Genomic DNA, 17754 nt, shown 5'->3' with positions numbered 1-17754 from the left:
ACAATCATTTGCTTTATGCTATTATTTTCGCTCATAAATAGAATTTAAAATTGTGCAACCACCAAAGGAGTATTGCTTGCCTTATAATGGTCAGCTAAATAGTATTTACAGTAGACAAAGAAAAATTAGAGCTTAAAGCTGCAGTGTCAGCATAAGCAGAGGTTGAAAGCATTCTTTTAAAAGCCCTCCACCATGGAGAAGTCTTCTGGAAGTGTCAGCCAACCCTTGTGAGAGAAGTCAGAGTGCTCTGAATATTTGCACATCTGTGATTTTGTCCCAGAAGAGCAAGTTTTCTGCATGCAAACAAAAATGTGTGTTAGCTTGCAGGGTTTTCTGGCTGTGACTTCAGTCATGCTTAAGCCATGTAAGTTTGTGTAGTGATATACAGCATAAAAGCAGCAAATCATACCCGAGAATCTTCCAAAAAGAGGAATTGCCATGAAGAAGGCAATGATTTCTGAATTCTGAGTAGGTGTCACATGAGCACATAGATTGTGGCAACTCTTTAGATAGATTATTTTCATAGATTATATGCCTGAGAAGGCAGTAAGGATATTATGAATCACTGTACAAATATACCACTATTATTATTAAATAATTCAACTTCAATCTGTAATATATATTTTTTTTCTGTTTCAAAAATCTTCTACCATAGACCTTGTCAATCTGGGGGAAAAGATTGATTATTTTCCCTGCAAACTCCTTGTAACCCTCTAGGGAGATTAATAATTAAAAATGTAGAGCATCAGTAGAGTCTATACTGCTCTGGAGGATCTTGTCTTAAGCTCTATTTTTGTATATTTTCTATGCCCAGTTCTGATCAATGTTTTCCTATAATGGGGGGATGTACTAAGCATTTATATAAATTATGAAGTACAATCTTCTTTCTTTTATTCCTTTTATTCTTCCTTCTTTTTTATTCAATTCCTTTCTTTTCTTACCTCCTCTCTCCCTTCATTCTTTCCTTCAGAAAAATTTAAGTAGCATTTTGTGCTAGACACTCTAGAAGTTATTAATGAAGCTATCATTTTTTGGTTTTGAGGGTTTCGTGGTCTGAGCAATAGTTTTGTCTATGCCAAGATTTGTAGCTGGTGGTTTTCTTCTTGCAAATCTTAATTCATTTGCCTCACAATCAAGAGACAAAATATTGGTTTACAGCTGCCAGCTTGATCACATTTTTCTGCTAAAAACTGCTTTTTAAAAATTAAAATATGCAAATCATACAATAATAATTTTTATAATTTAATAAGTTCAAGTTTAATGATAAGAAACAAACTCATTTATTTTCATGATCAGATTCAGTGGTTTACACAGATGTTTTTGTCCTTAGGGTTATGGGTAATTGGTGCCCTGTGTATAAGACCAGGAAAGGTAAAAATGGTATAAGTGTTTTGTATTAGTTTCTTCAGGCTGCCATGACAAATTACCACAAACTTGGTGGCTAAAACAGCCGAAATTTATTCTCTCAAAGGTCTGCAGGTGTGAAATCCCAAATCAAGATTTCGGCAGGGCCACATTCCTTCTAAAGACTCTAGGGGAGACTCTTTCCTTGTCTCTTGCAGCTTCTGGTGGCCACAGGCATTCCTTGGTTTGTGGCAACATCTCTTCAAGCTCTGCCTTGTCATCATATAGCCTTTTTCCTTGTATCCCTGTATATTCTTTCCTGTTTTTCATAAGATCATTCTAATTAAATTTAGAGCCCCTGCTAAACTATTATAATCTCATCTCAATCTTCCCCTTAATCACATCTGCAAGGACCCAATGCTAAATAAGATCGCATTATAAGGTTGCAGGTAGATGTGAATTTTGAGGGAACACTATTCAATCTACTACATATGTTAATCTGAAAAGTTAGGATTTTAGAATTGTTACAAGATTTTATGAATGCTGTGATACACCACTAAGATCTCCTTTCAGCAATGAAGGACCTACTGGGTATGCTGCTTGCAAACAACCTTCAAATATCAGTAGTCCTTTTTAAGATCTGTCCCAGCTGAAAAGGGCCATCTCACCCAATATTCCCTGGGCAGCCTGCATCCAATGACTGATTAACCTGAGGGCGAGGGGGTGTAAAAACCCAATCCTTTTTCCCTTACTAGATATAGTTCTTGAAGGGACATCATGTCTTCAGCAGTCTATGTAAGATTGGTCTACATTGCCACCAAGATTGTATTCACCTTGACATCTCCAACTGCATTGTGCTCTACCCTTCCCTTCCTTTCCCTTTCCTTCCCTTTTCTTGCCAGATTCTCCTTCCCCCACTCCCACCCCACCAAGAGCCTGCACCTATATACCTCCTGTATACTAACTTTTGTTCCAGACTTTACTTCCTGGGAAACTTAACCTGCTGAAAAGATATGGACACACACTTACATGAATGTTCCACAGAATAATATTAGCCTTTCTTATCTGTAGTATCCTCTGATATATTTCTGTTCTATTCTATTCTATTTTAGTCTATTCTATGAGCTGCAAAACAAAATGGGATCAAATCCATGTTAAATCTTATTTTGCTTCTGGCTTGTTTATATGACATATAACATTAGCTCCCTGGTCTTATGCTGCATATTAATGTTTGAATTTTTTCTTTCTTTCTGTCTAAATTCACCCTGTACACAAGGGTGAATACAGACTCATTCCTGTGTCTCCCCTTACACCTGCCACATACAGAATAGAAACAAAAGATTGTTTTCCAGGTTTGTGAATTTATATATCAACTTATAGTACAATTATAATGCACTAATATGGGGGGAGAAAATTTTTTAAAGAGCCCTAAGACAACAAAAAACAATGTATATTATTACTTTGTCTTAATGTTCATCAAATTCTTTAGCAGTCCTCAAAATGGCAAGCGTACTTCTAAACTTCTGGTAACAACATAATTTCCAAAATAATCATTTGGCAGTAAAGTGTTTGTCTGACTAAGAAACAAAGTTGCCCCCACCTCTCATTAAATAGCACAAGGTGCTACCAATTTTGGCCCCAGAATCACTAAAATAAAAGAAAATAACAATTACACAAAACATACACGCAAAACAACAAGCTAAAGCAACACTAAGTGCTAAATGAATTTACCCCAAGTCATACCCCAAGCACAAGATTTTGGTTCCCATGAATTCAAAGTATTCAGCCTTCCTGTTTCTTAAAACTCCTGCATAATATTTGCTATCCCAGCATCATATTAAAGCTGTGACAATGATTCTCTCTTGTTACCCAAAGTAGAGACACAGAGCCCAAAATGGTCATAGTGCTCTGATAAACAGCTCTAAGAAAACAGCACGTATGTCCAAGATTTCAATTCTCTTGAAATCAATAAACTTCCAAATATCTCTGGGAAGCCATGCCTCTTGTGAGGCAGATTGCTCTTTTCAGATGGACGGCTGCCTTACCTGGGGTGCTTCAGCACTTAGTGGTCGATTAACTGTTACAGGAACTGATTCCCCTAAGGAAATGGGTCCTTATCTTTTCAGCCCAGCAAGCTGAGGGATGGTGAATAGGAAATGGGGGAAGTCAGTGAAGGAACTTGGTAGTACAGCAGGCGGGGGAAGAAGAGGCAGATATGGTGTATACATGGGATTTGGTTGGCTGCCCATCTCTTTTTCTTCCTATTCTGTGCTCATATCTCAATATTTTACAGTCCCACTTATTTATCTTTTTTTTCCCCTTAATGCAAAAATGTAATATACCTGGCTAAAATCCTCCATGATAGCAAAAGCAGTGAGATTGTCCTCAAAACAAAAGCTCCCTCCAGACACATTAAAAGCCAGGCAGAAATTGTTTAATATTTCTCTAGAAGCTGTTTTGCTCAGTGCTGCTTTGCTCAACACTGTGGACTCTCCCCTAGGAGGTCTTAAAACTTACTGTAAGTACATTTGCACTCCATGAAATCATAGTCAACAGACTTAGCTATAAATCAATCAATAGTTTGCATAAGCTGTGTCTTATTTCAGATATGAAATCAGCAAGATCCACATGTTTAAACAGTGCATTTAAAATATATTAACACTATTTTCAGAGCAAAATATTTCTGATTTAGGAAAGTGCTGTGCTAAGAGTTTATGAAGAAAAAATATTTGTTTTCCCAAAGAATTGAATCTGTTCAGACTTCTGTAAGGAAAAAATAATTGCAATAAATTAAAGGTTTTTTAAAATTTTTATTTTATTTTTTTGTCTTGCTCAACAATTGTACATAATAATATTTAAATTCTATTTACTTATATTTGACCTTAATAAAAAAAAGAATTATTGTTTTTAATCTCCATTGGAGTCTATAAATGCATACTCCCTTACCTGCATGCACTCCCCCTAGCCACCATGTGTTCACCTATCAGGAGGTAAGATAAAGACTAGACTCAGGCACCACAAGTGCTTTCTTTAACTCAAACAAAAAAAAAATGGTTTTATATTTATAATATGGAAAAAAGGTTGAGGTGAGTCAAAATTTTAAAGAAAGACCTATTTCTGTACTTTTCTTCTAATGTCTGGGCTATTTTATCAACTACTGACTCAGTATGGTATATGGTAGTTAAAGACAGAGCCTCTGAAGCCAGGCTTGGTTTCCATCTGTTTCCTTCCACTTATTTGCCTTCTAGTCTTGGAAAATTTTGCTCAAGTTCTTTCTGCCTAGCTAATTCATTTTTAGAAAGGGGATGATAAAAACAGTAAACTAAATTTATAGGCTTATTATCAGAACTAACTGAATACACACATATGCACATAGAAGTTAGGATTCTCCTTGCTAACATAGGTAGTAAATAGGTAGACAGATCGATGTCAGTACAATGAAGATTAGCCATAATTTTTAAATTCATTGGCACAATATTTTCCTCATCAAACCTTGAGATATTGTTTACGGGTCAAACCTGTTGCCATAATTCAAAGAAGAAAGTTACATGCACACACACAAATGACAAAGTTAAATCTTCTAATAATATAACAACACTATAAGCAGACACATTAGGAAGGATCTAAAACAAATATACACAGTTCTTGCTATGTAATAGGTACTCGGGAAATGCTCCCTGACTTGAATTGAAGTGAAGCAGGAGGAAGAAAGATCTCTATCATTTGAGACTGATTTTTTAATCTATTGCAGAGGTTAATTCTTTATTTTTTCTCAGTGTTTGAGCAACTGGTATGGGTCAACCAGTCACCAAGGTTAGGCCAGTTCCCAAGAATACAAAAATGAATTAAAAATCTGGGTGTGCATATATGTGTTTTAATGTTACAAAGACATTATATTAGTAGTAATAGAAGTTTTATTTATAGGACAAAATGGGAATGAGCATATACAAAAAACCTGGGATAGTTTACCAGATGAAATTAGACAGTTGGATTTTGGATAAGAAGGGAATTTTGAGCTTGCAAAATGGATATTGATATAAGAATGAACAGCATTTGAAACAAGATAAGAAAAACTTGTTGAACCTGAGGGAGCTGAAAGTAATTCAGTAGGTATGTCATTTGCATATTTGAGACCAGGCAGGAGGAGAGAGTTTTAGAGAGATAGGACCACACAGACCACAATGACCTTTCACAACATGCTAAGAAACTTGTACTTTATTTTCCAGTATTTTAAAGTTTCTGCAAATGTTAAATAGAAGAATTATATGATCAGTTTTTTATTACAGAAATATTATTTTGGTAGCTGTGTTGTAGGAGTATTCCAGGGAAGAAAGGGTATAAATTATGAGAAAACAAATTTAGTGATACACTTTTAGTATAAATGGCTGTATCAGAATGAAAAGAATAAACAGATGTGAGATAAGGTAAAATCTTTAAAAACCTGACACATGTATGATGACTTGGAAAAGGAAAATAACTATCATGGAGGATGCTTCCAGATAGTGACATGCTAGCAAACTGGCTTCAAAACCCAGAAGTTCCAAGGACTGGCTGGTTAGCTCAGTTGATTAGAGTGCAGCCTTATAACACCTAGCTCACCGGTTCAGATTCCCCATACAGGCCATTCCTCAAAAAAACCCCACAAAAACAAAAACAAAAAACCCAAAAAACTTGTGTTGTGGTATTTGCCAATTTCTGTGGTATAAATATTCCCATGAAGAAGGCTCATTTCAGGCTCCCAACACGATGTCACTGAGTACAGAGACGAGAAGAGCTAAATACAATTGACTCTCACAAGCCAGCAAAGAGCTGGCTCCAGCACTCCACTGATCCTGGCTTGCATAGCTGGATCAACTTAAATGTAATTAAAAGGGGAGAGAACAGAGGAGACAAATTTTAAAGGAGAGATGGGATGTGAATTTATTTTCAAACATGTTGAGTATAGTTTGCTTATGATACATTAAGATATAAGTGTCCATTCTGGTGGCCATTGAGGGGACAGAACTGTTGGTAAGTAGAGTCTTGGCTGCTGTTATAGTAACCTTGGTGAAAATTGATAAATACCTTACTTGAAATGGCATTTGTGTGGAATGCACAGGAAGTGACATATTCAAATGATATTCAAAAGGAAAAAGAAAAGAAATGATGGATTAAAATTACTTTACAGAAGAGAAAGAAGCCATGAATATTTTTCAGATTTCTTTCCTGGATGGCTTGTTTCTAAGGATGTCATTTCCTAAGGGACAATGATCACAATTAGACAGGAGCATGCATATGTGGCTATTTAAAAAATAATGACAGGGAGAGGATGATCTATGGTAAAAAAACTACAATTAGATAGGAGGAATAAATTCTGGTGTTCTGTTGTGCACTAGGGTGACTATGGTTAACAGTTAAATTTTTTATATTGTATAATAGCTTGAAGAGGGGCTTTTAAATGTTTTCCCCACTAAGAAATGAGAAATGCATGAGGTAATGGTTACATAAACTACCCTGACCTGGTCATTATACAACATATATATGTATCAAAACATCAGATTGTACCCCATAATCATGTACAATTATAATGTGTCAATTAAAACAAATAAATAAGTAAAATAATTAATTAAGGTTTAGATATGTTGAATTTGAAATGTCTATTATGCTGCAGTTAACCTATAGAGAGTTGTACTAAGCCGAACTTATTAGAGTAAATGGGATATCAATAAATAATAACCAAGAGAACAATATCCCTAATGGTGAGAACACTATGCAGATAATATTATGGAGAAAGAAAACTCAAGGATACAAGATGATTTATATGACATCTTGGTCATATAACAAAGTGGTAAAAGATAAGACCAAAACATTACTCTCTTTCAGCTTGGGGATGGACTCAATGCTAAAATAAAGAAGAATTTGAGGAATTCAGTAGAGATATTGGAGGAAAGGAATGTGACCAATGAAAACTTTATAAAGAATTAGGCATTTGTGAGATCATTCAGAACAGGGAGTGTCAAAAATAGCAAGTCGTGGGGACATTTTAGTAGCTTGGGCTTGAGTAGATGAGAATTGGAAATATGATGAAACTCATGATATTTGCAAAATGAATATTTAAGAACATGATTTTCCTTCTTAAAGAGTTAAGCTACTAATGTGGAAGGAACATTTTCTCTTTGCTCATCCAGATTTTCAGCAACTAAAATAGAAGCCAGCAATGGCACTAATATTTTTAAATTAATTGTGAATCCTACAATTTTAGGAAAAGAAAACTAAGAGGAAGGATTGCCATGCCTATCAAAACACACACACACACACACACACATACATACACACACACACACACACACAAAAAAAACACTTATAAATTGCAGTCAGATCTCAAACTGTTTGGGTTGCATGTGGGTTGGGCTAATATGGATCTCAGAGCCAAATAGAGCCTGGTAAGGAGAAAAAACTAACCTGTAGTTCTGCAACTAGCTACTTTGCTTTGAAATGTTGTTTCTCTTTTATCATCCTGAAATTATACCTAACATTTAATTTTGTTATATAAACTATAAAAATAAATTGACTTTGTAATATTTGTTCATTCTCTCCTAGATTGTATTTCTTTCAGAAAAGACTAATTTATTTAAGACACACAATACATTAGAATAAACATAACATTTTTAAAACACTTGCACTTTGCAACATGCAAAACACCTCAAATACCATTGCTACATGTCCAGTTTTCCATGTATTTATATTGTTTTGTCATTATCACTTCCTACTTCAGTTTTCTTAGCCTTTAAGTATCTCTTCTTTCTGCAAAATTATTTAGCAATCATTACAGAAAAATTTTTCCACAATTGATACAGAATATTTTGGAGAGAAAACATTTATTAATATCTTGATTATTTTTGATTATTGTTTGGTTTTATGGAATAAGAGTTTATGTGTTTTCTCTTAGTTATCATAATACTTACCATTAGAACTTATTAGCCATACACACCAGATCTGAAGCCCGATATTATCATTTTGCCTGCATACTAAAACTCAGTGGTGGTGTAGAATAGTGCTAGCTAAATGCATGTTGAAATAGGTTCCATGCAGTTCACGCCTTCCCTTTTTTACTTTTCTTTATCTCTCCCAGAAAATCTTTGTGTCTTATCAGATTTTATCCTCACAAACATTTTTCAAATTTTCTAATTCAATTACAATTTAAACATTTCTTTGCTTTTAACTTTTTCCAACTGCCATTCTTCTTGGCTCATTCCTCTTTCCTGACTCTATTTTAGGGGCTCACTCCTCCACAGTTCTCATTAGCACATTTACTTGAAGATAGATTCAGGAAGAGAAAGGAGACATTATTTAGCTCAATCATTTCCCTTTTGCTAGAAGTTATTATCTGAAACAAGCAAGAAAAAAAGAAAGAAAGTAGAGAAATTATGCAATTGGTATGGATTTCAATTACTTACGTTAAATCAACCCTGTTAACATTTACTTGGAGAGTTGAAAATTGATGGCGTCAGTAATAGGATTATTAAATCTCACTAAACAATCTAAAGTGATCTAAAATGTATCTAGCCCCTATCAAGAAATAATATTACTACTATCATACAAAAGCAAAATGTACTAAGTTGCAAGGGAATAATAATTGAACTAAGAAAACAGATAAATTATAGCGGATAATAAAAGGGAATATTTTAAAAAATTCACACCATGGAATCTAACAGATTTAAAAAAAATACTAACATGAAAATGTGTCTCTTACTCAGACTCATCAAACATTTCTATTTCATATCCATCCTATTTCTAGCTGAAAATTTATAATTTACATAATATTTGGATTAGATTTATAGACTTTGAGACAGTTTCTCTAGATTTACATTAAATATTTACATATATATTTTAGTCAAGGTGTAATATTACGAATGACTAATGAATTAGTAATAAGTTTTTAATAGAGATATTCCCTTAGGTATGTGAACTATCAGCTGACTTGCATTTATAGTGTGTCTATTTTGCAAGACAAAAATTATAACCTGTCACAGAGGATGAAGAATTTGAGAAGGTGTCAGTGACATGCAGCATAGCTGATGGCAGTTGTGAATGTGTGATTCTGCTTCAGATTGGAACCATCTTGGATACAATCTCAGAACAATTATTGGTTCAAAAAGTATTATTTCTTAGTGTTCATAAAAATCAGCATGTGTATACAGTCTATTAAAGAGCCTGGATGAACTCTACCTTAGTGCATCTTTACTTCTATTTTGTGAATCATAGGAAGTCTGTTTGTTGAAACTGGTTTTACTAAGTAGTATCAATTAGTATTCTCCCTTGGTGAAAAGCATACTAAAACACAACTTTTCAGCAATTAAACCACCTTTAATGGCCTTGAATATAGGTATTCTGGCTCCAAAACCTTATCCTTTTTCCCTGGATGAAGAATACAAAAAGTCAATCTTCAAACTGTTTAGATTAGACTTCAAATGAAACGTACAGAGAACAGGAGTAGGGAGTATGAATATAAAATAATAGCAAATAAGGGAATACCTGCTTCTAGTTAGGACTTAAAAAGTTGTTAAACAACATAGCTCTCAACTTCTGCTCTTTTTCTTTATTCTCCTTCTCATGTTTTGACTGTTAAGCAACTGCTGATAAAAGAATTGTAAGAAATATTTAAGTCTTCAGAAGCATAGTCTTACCAGAAGTGTACAGAGCAGACTTTAAAGATTGCCTTTGAAATTGACCATTTAAAGGATACTTTTCCACCGTGAGCAGGTAGGATGGAATTGTTATATTAACCCGTGCTTTTATCAAGCCATGTATGATGAATGGTTAGATTGTTCAACCAGGCACCTGTAAACATAGAAAACCGCCCACACTCATATGTACAGTAAGGAACTGACTTTGTTTTCCTTTGATAGATAGCCCTTACTGATTAACTAAGTTCATATCAAAAGCAGCTGTCCATCACATTTGAAGACTCTGCATCCTGTCTCACCCATACATTTAGCTATGTAAACTCCAGGCCTCTGGCAATAGGGGAGGGAGTTGAACATTAACCTCTGTCTCCCGGTCGACGTCTTCCAAAATAAAGTCTTTCCTTTAAGTGATGTCTGGTGAGTGTAATTGGCAATCCTATAGCAGCAAGCACTTGGACCCACGTAGATCAAGGATTTCTCCAGCTAAGCTGGCCTCCATATGTTGGCTGATGGTGAAGGGGAATCCCATGAGACTCATTCATTACCATACCCACACCTGCACACTCACCTGGTATATTTGGGAATGTGAAAGAGTGTTTTAGTTGTCAAAATAATTGGAAGATATGTAATATCTGAGGCCTATTGATATTAAATATCCTACCAAACCCAGTTTTTCTGCCAAAATGTCAATAACCGTGCCAGTGAGAAGCATTAGTCTAAGGCAGAAGAATATTACACTTCCCTCCTTTGCTCATTTGTCCATATGATCATTGTTTAAATAGACAGAGGTAAAACTCCAATATTGCATAATTATTTTCTAAAAATGTATTAAAATCAGCAATCTTTATCTTACCTGCAATGTCACTAAGATAAAATTTTGTATTGACACTGGTATTTTTATTTAATAAAAGAAATCACATGTAAATATCCAATGAACTGACTTTATTTGAAACTGCTCCAATATAACTTCTTCATGGAATTTCAGCTACTCTTCACCTGTGAGTTATCTATTTGGTCCACTACACCCTATTTAAATATAAATGTCTTTGTGGCTATTTTTGTAGCTCTTTTCTGTCAGAGTTAATCAATCTTTCTTCAGCATTCTCATAAGTTTTGTACTGTTTTCTTACATGTGTGGTGTTTGTATTGTAGAATTTTCAATGTATATATTTTCACAGGATTTTGAGTTTCTCAAAGATAAAAAGTTTATCCTACTCATTTCTAAATTTCATGTATCTGTTTTATTTCCTGGAACTCAGAAAATGCTTCATAACAATATACTGAATTAATTGATTTTGTTAAGCAAAGAAGAGTCGGAGTAAAATGACATCTCAGAGTTTTTTAAATAAACGGCATATCTTCCTGCAATATTTGAAGAGAGATCAGATTTCTACAGAATGTGATATATATGCATTAGCCAAAGAACAAACCTCCAAGTTTCAAGTTTTTCCTGTCCTTTTTAGACTGAGAACTGTTTAAAGGTAAGTTGTCTCCATCGTTTTAACAATGAAGGAATAAATGATTTATTTACTCATTTAAAAGGATATTTTTCTCTCAGGAGTGAATTTAATGAGCATCTATTAAATGTTAGGTTCTTAATTTATTAAACTAGATCCAACCCTAAATACTATTTTCAACTAGTTATTTGCTATTTATTATTTTTGATGACCTATTGGCTGTGCTATCTCTTTCCCATTTCTTTACACTGCTGTTCAGAGCTCTCTGAATCATGATCTACACAGAACCTAGAGCTATTGCCTTGGATAAGAGCCAAAAACCACCAATTAATTGTTTGGTAGGCATGTAAGAAGCCCCATAATTCCTAAGTTTCCCAAACTTCAATATAAATTTTTCGGACTTTCATTTGTTCACTTAATCCTCCATTCTTCTAAGGAGCCAGCAAAGTAAGACTCAAGAACAAGCATGAATGGGAGACAACAGCTTAATCCCTATGTCAGTGTTAAACATTGAGTGGGATCTCATTATATCCTTTTTAATGAATTGAACATATCTACCTCTTAGAAAACAATTTGTATTTTAAGTGATTTCCTGCACTGATTGGAAAAAAGTAAACATTACAGCAAAAATTCAAAAAGGATTTTTTATTGGCCTTTTCAATCTACTTTCCCAACAGAGAGACATTTTCTTAAAGCAGCCACAAATTGCTGCGTCCCTTGAAAATTTCTTTGTCATGGGTCATGAATTAGGCAAGGGTGAAAGCATCCACTTTCTTTCTTATAGGGTAATAGAAGTCTTGAAACAAAATGATAAACTGGGAGAATTACACAACATAGGACTGCTGTCTTCTTGGACTGCCAGCATCTGGAACATGGATTTAGATGTAATACCCTAACCCATTTGTCACATGTTAGTCACAGGGCCATCTGACTATAATGCTGGCACCAGGGACTAAGCTGTCCCCTACTAGTTGCATACAGATACCTCATGAACAAGTACATGGCAGTATCACCCCATGTTCTTATTAACACAGAGCTAGTTTTTATTTCTCTCTTATAATTGATATGCATGTCTTCATGTGAGAAAAATACTTACTGCAATCTTGTAATATCTTAATGGACTGGATTTTTTTCTTAACTAAATACAATCAAATAGTTGAAAAGATAGAAATAGTTTCACCTGCTTTATTCAAATTCAGGGCACTCCTACACTGTAAACATTGCTCACTCTGGGTTTTGTTGCTTCGGATTATCATCTCTTAAAAGTATTTTCCAGTTTATTTCAGGAGTGATACTACAAGAAAAACTCAAACTAGAACATAAAGCATTGTCTCTCAGATAAAGATATGAAAAAAATAATAGTATCATTGACTCCTAATTCTTTTTTTTTTTTTTTTTTGTCATTTTTGTGACCGGCCACACCGCGCTCAGCCAGTGAGCGCGCCGGCCATCCCTATATAGGATCCAAACCCGCGGCGGGAGTGCCGCTGAGCTCCCAAGTGCTGCACTCTCCCGAGTGCGCCACGGGGCCGGCCCTGACTCCTAATTCTTAAAGGAAGTACTGTTTGATTGTCTACCTCATAATCACTCAAAAAATGATGGCATTGTAAAAAGTTTATAATTTTTAAAGATGTCTTGATTTATTTCTGTTTATGGGACTTTTCATTTTACAACTATTGCTACAACATTTTGCTAAGTGCAGTCAAAAAATTAGAGGGACAAAAAATGCTCTACAGATTTCCTACTATGAAATCAAAAGATCTTGTTTGCATTTTCGCTTTTCCAGTTCTTAGATAACTTTGGATAAGTTACTTTCACTCCCTATTTTTCCTTCTGTATATATTTGAGCTATTAGTAGTTACTTCAAAAAGTTATTTTTGAAAAATTAGTGGAAAAAAATTTTTCCTGGTACACTGTTGGCATTCAGCCAATATTAGACTTTTTGGATAGCTTTTCTGAAAATTATCATTGAATTAGACAGGATCTGAAAAATAATATAAGTGGTAAAGAAAGTTTCAGGAAGTATGAACTTTGTTCTTAGCACATTACTGGGTCAATGTTATGTCAGAAATCTATCTAACCTATCAATTTATTTATCTACCATCTATTATCTACCTATTACCACATTCTAAGTTTCTTGTGTAACTGGCCCTCTGATAGTTATTGAATCATCATTAATATAAGCTTCTAATTGTAGCTCTGAGATTATACAAATGCCTTTGAATACATGACAAATTTTTGACTGATGTGTGTGCTGCAAGTCTAACCATTGCTTTTGAATCTAAAGAAGAAAGTAATTTCTGCCACAGCAACTTGCAAATCTAACAATGCATGGGCATGAAGGAATTTTTGAATAAATAGCCAGAGGAAGTAGAAAATAAAGGCAATATACAAGATATGTGTTCTAAGACACTGAGTTGTTTCCTCCTTTTGTAAAAGAAAAAAAAAAGTTTCACTAGTTACAAAAGAAAGCAGTTTTATATCATACCTTTGTTTCTCTTAAACAATTATGGACATCATTATATTACTGTGACCATTTCTGTATCTAACATTCAGGGTGACATTAGCCTGGTTGTCATTATACTCTGACATATGAAGTCTTTGGCAGTAACAGCAATCGGTAACAACATAGCTCATTAATCCTCCGATGAGGAGAGAAACAAACACAAGTAATTTACTATTCTCCAAATAGTACCTCTAAGAGAGCTCATGTTATCAAGTACAAAGGTTTTCACATAGCTTTAAGAGAACAGAAAAAGAACTACTGACAAAAAGTTCTAAGTATAATATTACCCTTTCCTAAGACTCTTAGATTTCCATTTTCAGCCAACTCTTTTCATCCTCTTAGAATGAAAAACTAAGAGTTGACATATATTTATATTTATTTCCCCTCCATGACTTACACATTACTGGGTAATGTTTACAATTTATTAAGCTCACTCAATGCTAAATTTGTCACAGAGTAGTAGAAATTATGAAGGCAAATTTTTTTCCTAAAAAACATATTTATTTATTTTTGATTATACATATTTATAGGATAGAGTTGACTATCAGTACTTGTGTTGGAGGCAATTTTAAGGCTTAATTTACAAAGAAACTATCAGAAAGTAAAATTTATAACCTGCAATACATAGTGGGATTTAGTTCTTGTAAATTCATAATAATGACATCCAGAAGTAACATTTATTCTCTATTAGAAAATATAAATATGCCCAAAAAGAAATCTTGTCAAATGTCATTTAAGATGATTTTCACTCTCAAAAAATTTAAATATTTAAATAAAGCTGCACAAGATTTTTACATTAATATTTCTCTTTCTCTCTCACACACATACAGGAAGTTTGGTTCTGCAATTGATTTTTAATGAAGCAAATCTCTCAGACTTAGAGTAGTTTCCCTGAAGGCCTTCTATCAATTCCTTTCTATTAAGCTAATGACTTTTTAAATGAATTATTTCAGGGAGGGAACTAGTGGGTTTACAACTGTTGTTTTCACTCTCGTTGAAAAATCTTCTTCAAGCAAGATATACTTGATGAAAGGAAACTTTTTAATTTCTTAGAAAAGTGCCTTACATTTATCAAAAAAAAAAAAAAATGAGCTGGGGGTTCATTCTGTAGGTCCTGGATTCTTCAACTATTATTTTTTTCTTTTGCATATATGCTTTTTCTTTAATATGCATTTATTTGTTAATATTTGACCCAAACCGTAAAAAACATTCAACACAAGTCGAAATGTATTAATATGTTCCATCTATAAACACCTTAATTAAAAAAAAATCTTAAACTTCTTAGCCTTCCTTTTTAATTCATCCTATTCTTTAAAAATGTCAGATTAATTAAAATTCTGTCCCCTACTGTATAGCAGTGTCTATAAAATTTTACTGCACTTCAGACATTTATCTTTTTTTTGTTGTTCAAGATGAAGACTTGTTTATTTCTGTGTGTGAGTCTTTTTTTCCCTAAAATTTAGCGAGCCAGCTTTTATATATATATATATATATATATTTTTTTTTTTTTTTTTTTTTTTTTTTTTTTTTCCCCATCTGACCCTCTTCTGTATATAGGCTGTTTATATCCCTGTTACTAATGAAAATTTCATGGTATATATAAGATCTTTTCCTCCCTAAACATCAGGTAATGTGATCCTCATCCATAAATTGAAGTAGTTTGTAGCCATATATCTCCATCTCTTATTTGTAGGCAAAGCTTATAAGAAGAAATATGCATCTGTAATTGCTGAGTTTGTAAGTGGAAAACTACACCTAAGAGCAAATATGAGCAAGGTAATTGAAATAAATTGTGAAGGGAAATATTTAAAGAAAATCAGTTTCAGATGAGAAGAGAGTTCTATCAGTAGTCCTTTGAATAATTACTGAAATATACTCGTATGATGGTTTCCCAAATATTTAACTAGTAATAAGATTGTTAGGGAAAATGCTTTAGTGATGTAGTTTCTGTTTTATTTTGGTCTTTTAAATCATAAATGAAAAGCCACAGTGGAAACATTTATAAATAAGAATCACAAATTAATGTCTATGTAGCAATTACCTACTAAACAAATGTTTGAATTAAATACAATTTCTGTTCTTTTTTTATTAGATTAGATGTATAGATTCATCTTGTCCTATGTAACTTCAATTCCAACTCTTCAAATATATCTGTACAAGTTAAGCCTCTCTTCCTTAGCTGCTTTTCAATTTCCTTCTACAATGGCAAAAAAAATCTATATTAGAAAATGAATCTTTGGTACATTACCCTACATCATGCTGCAATGTACTTTCTAGATATTTGGGGGAGGTAAAGTAATGAATATAAAGAGGCTCTGGAGACAGGCATCTGGTCTCTTAGCTGTGTGACAATGCACACATTTTCTTTGAGCCCCAATCTCCTCATCTATTAAAAGGGACAACTTATACCTACCTTGCACAGTTGCAGAATGTACTTGAATTTATGTAAAGCACCAAGCACAATGTTCAGCATAGTTCCCTATTTTCTTCATCTACCTATTTTCATCACATAGAACAGGGCTCAGTACATGGTATCCATGTCCATTTCTTACTGCTGTAGAAAAAATAATGACCACAAAGGTAGTGGCTTAAAACAATGCAGCTTTACTATCTTACAGTTCTGGAGGTCATAAATACTAAAGTCAAAGGCTGTGTTCCTTGTAAAAGCTCTGAGGGAGTATCCATTTTCTTGCCTTTCCCGGCTTCTTGAAGCTGCCTACACTCTTTGCTTGATGGCCCCTACCTCTCTTCTCAACCTCTCCCTCCTACCCTGGCTCTAACTCTGCTGCTTTTCTCTGATAAAGACCTTTGTGATTATACTGAGTCCACAGGGATAATCTCTGATAATCTTCTGTCTCAAGATTCCTCATTTCATCACATCAGCAGGGTCCCTTTTGCCATAAAAGTAATAATTCACAGGTTTGAAGGATCAGAACATGGCATCTTTGAGGGGCCTTTATTCCATCTTCACAGTGTCTTAATAATAAATATGTATTGCATACATTCACTATGAATTGTGAATATTTAGATATTCTTTTATTTATGCATTGATTCAGTCATTAAACAGCCATCCATTTAACTTGTTTGCATGCAGCTTATTGAAAGCTTGACCTGGTAGAATACAAATAAACAACTTTATATTTTTCACATCACTGTCCATTACTATCACTTGTTTTTCTCCTGACACTGAAAAAACCTTAGGTGGATATCATAGATTTTTTTGGTTAATCTCAGGCAATAAAAACTCCTCCAGCCCCTGGTAGATAATAAAACAAAAATAAATAAAATATTTTCCATTGATTAAAAACTTCAAGCCTAGTGTAATACTAGAACTTTTACGTGATTTGAAGTTTCTTCTTTCCTCTAGCTTAGGCTACATTAGGCCAGGACACTTGCAATGGAGCTAGGAAGGTGTAGCTAGCTCTCTTTCTATCTTCTTCCTCATTTCTTAATTGCTATTTAGATCTTCCAGGAATATAGAATGGAAAAGAATCAAGGACAGAAAATATCTTAGTGAACTAATACAACAGGTGTAATACAGTGTTGTTGAATTCTTGAAGGGACAGGTGTAAGGTTCTTTCAGGAAGGTACTTTTATAAATTTTTTAGAAAACTATCATGGGATAAGCTCTTACTAGTACATTTTTTGATGTGAACAGTGTCTCCCTCAAATGGCCACATAAAAATTCCACTACTACTTGCTAGATTTTGGCAGCATATTCCTTCTTTGGGGTCCCTACTCACCCTCTTTTTTTTTTTTTTTTTTTCTTCGAATCCTCTGA

This window comes from Cynocephalus volans, chromosome 9, assembly GCF_027409185.1.
Source record: "Cynocephalus volans isolate mCynVol1 chromosome 9, mCynVol1.pri, whole genome shotgun sequence".
Lineage (NCBI taxonomy): Eukaryota > Metazoa > Chordata > Mammalia > Dermoptera > Cynocephalidae > Cynocephalus > Cynocephalus volans.
This window is presented reverse-complemented; position numbering follows the sequence as displayed.